This window comes from Phoenix dactylifera, unplaced genomic scaffold (genome assembly GCF_009389715.1).
Source record: "Phoenix dactylifera cultivar Barhee BC4 unplaced genomic scaffold, palm_55x_up_171113_PBpolish2nd_filt_p 001565F, whole genome shotgun sequence".
Classification (NCBI taxonomy): domain Eukaryota; kingdom Viridiplantae; phylum Streptophyta; class Magnoliopsida; order Arecales; family Arecaceae; genus Phoenix; species Phoenix dactylifera.
Window position 1 is genome coordinate 22365 of NW_024068872.1, and position 2711 is coordinate 25075.

Consider the following 2711-nt stretch of genomic DNA (forward strand, 5'->3'; position numbering starts at 1 on the left):
AGAGAAAGAAGAAAAAGAAATAAAAAAAGGAGGGGGGGGAGAGAATATTTTGGGATATTTTGGGAATAATGGGAGCTGAAGTTTTTAATATGAAGATGGGAGGTCGTCCGGAAGCCATGCGCGGCTAAACGTCCAATCTAGGGCTGGATGAAGCCCTAGCAATGTAACAGGGCAATTGTAGTTCTTATTTTTTTTATTATTTTGGAGCTTGTTTAAATTCTTATTTTCAATGAAATATTCCTTTATGATATTTAAACTTTGAACATGCTAATTACTATTCATATTTGATAAAGTAGTCTAAGATGATCCATGCCTAGGAAGAAGAGGTGTACTGCACCCTAGGTTAGCATAATTAGGTAGACACTTCTTGCTATACCTAAGATGGATTTTTTTAAAACTCTATATACTTTTATTTTAAAAGGCTTGTAGCCAATATTGCATGCCCCTTCAAAAGATAAAAAAATTAGGAAAGAACACAGACCCTGATGCAATGCTATGTGGTGGACTCCAAATTCTAGATCCATTTACTCTGATAAATTTCAATTTTTACTCATAGATTAATTTAGTATAATTAAGTTAGCAAATTCTTCTTTTTAATTTATTATTAAAGAAAAATAACTTGTCTCCAATCCCTGTGGACCGACACCCGTAATCATTATCCTACAGGATACATGCTATTGCGTGGTTTAATTTTAAAATTGAAAGAACCGATCAATTTTTGGCGCCGTTGCCGGGGATTGCTAGCATAGTTGTTTTTCTTTTCATTAAAAAAAACTTTAAAAATATATATATATATCTAAAATAAAAATATTTTTCTATTGTTGTTACTTTTCTTATCTTCTTTTTCTCTCTTACTAATTTTTAATTTTTCTTTTTATATTATTTGATCAGGAATCGAGAAAAAAATTTGGGATGATCAAAAAGAGAACTGCTGAAAAAGGAATGCTATAGAGGTTTGCCCAAAAAAAAAATTAAATTGCTAGAAAAATTTCTTTTGGTAACATCTAAACCTTTTTTGTTTAAATTGATTATTAGCTTGAAATTTTGTGGTGATTGTTTGATTTTAATTTCAGCAAAATTGTGAATGCATGCCTGATACACATACACCAATTAATCTGCACTTAGTAAGGGCAATCATCCCAACAAAATAAGAGCCGGATTTCATCATCGGAATCTTGCCCAACTTAGGTGAACTCAATCTCACATAGTGTCACTTTAATTAAAATCAATTAGACGTTGGCTCCTAGGGACATTCGAGCTCAATAGGATGAAGATCACCGAAAGTTGCACCAATTTCGCTCTGTGGCTTAGTCGATGTCTAGGCAAGCTTTGTCCCTATAAGGGAGACAGTTCATCTATTTGAGGCAAGTGGTTTTTAAGTGGGACCTTTGCGAACGCATCGTGACCCCTCCACTTACCTGGGAGCTTACCTGGTCAACTCAGTTCATTAGACCGGATTGGAGGCTTAGGTGCCCTCTTCAAACCAGTTAGGAAATGTCTAATAATTTTAGGACAAATACAAGGATTGATGTGTTTTTTCTTTTATTGCATGCTTGACTGATCAAGTACTAGTGTATGCAAGGGAGTCATTCTAGAGTACGTGACCTCTTGTCTTTTGATCCTGAAATAGAACGGACCCTTAGGAATATTCGAGCTGAGATCAGAACATTAGAATCATCCCCATCTCCTGAGATGGCTGAAGAACAACCCAAACTCTTGAGGGAGTATTTTACACCCACCATTTACACTTCCCCATCTTGCATTCGATTACCTGAAGTAGCAGCTGTACAATATGAAATAAAGTCTAGTGTGATCCAAATGCTCCCATCTTTTTATGGGCTCACCAACGAAGACCCATATAAACATTTAGATGAATTTTTTGAGATTTGCACAACTCTCAAGATTCAGAACTTCACTGATGATGCTCTGAAACTTAGATTATTCCCCTTCTCCCATAAAGATAGAGCCAAACAATGGCTGAATTCTTTAGAAGCCAACTCGATTCGTTCTTGGGATCAAATGCAACAAGAATTCCTTAAAAAATACTTTCCCATAGGAAGAATGAACCAGTTTAGACGTGCCATCACAAGCTTCTCCCAAACTGAAGAAGAAGAATTTTATGAAACTTGGGAGAGATTTCGGGACCTAATCCGTAAATGCCCACATCATCAAATACCTAAATGGCAGCTAGTGCAATGCTTCTATGACGGATTGACTGAACGAAATCGTCAGATGATTGATGCTGCATGCGGGGGGACTTTCATGCTTCGAAATGAGCATGAAGCATGGCAATTATTTGAAAATCTTAATAAAAACTCCCTCCACCATGCTTCCTATTCTCGTCAAGCACCCCCGAATTCTCAAAGAAAAGGGACCATTTGTGAAATAAGTCATTCTATGGACCTATCTAGCAAGGTAGATGCATTGTCCCATAAGATTGACCAACTGATGATAGGGGGACATGTCATTAGCTCTTCCCAAGCACAGGCTCTGATACCACTGTTGGGAATTCCTTTTAATAATTAATCCTAACCTTAATCTACGAAGCCTAGGCTCTGATACTACTGTTGGGAACCCGCCCATGCCGCAGAAAATTAAAAAAAAATTCAAATGCTGTAGAAGGGGCATGTGCGGGATCGACGTTTATCTCATGAACGTTGTTCAAAAACCGTTCGTAGTTAGATTAGGATTAAAAACTTTTAATAACATTA

The 2711-nt window shown here is 36.6% G+C and overlaps 1 non-coding gene across 1 annotated transcript; it reads right to left on the reverse strand.

Annotated features, from left to right (window-relative positions):
- Positions 1-2068: 2068 nt before the first annotated feature.
- On the reverse strand, positions 2069-2174 carry LOC120108807. The gene has a single exon (XR_005510001.1). It is a non-coding gene; the product is annotated as a small nucleolar RNA R71 (small nucleolar RNA).
- Between the last annotated feature and the right edge of the window lie 537 nt (positions 2175-2711).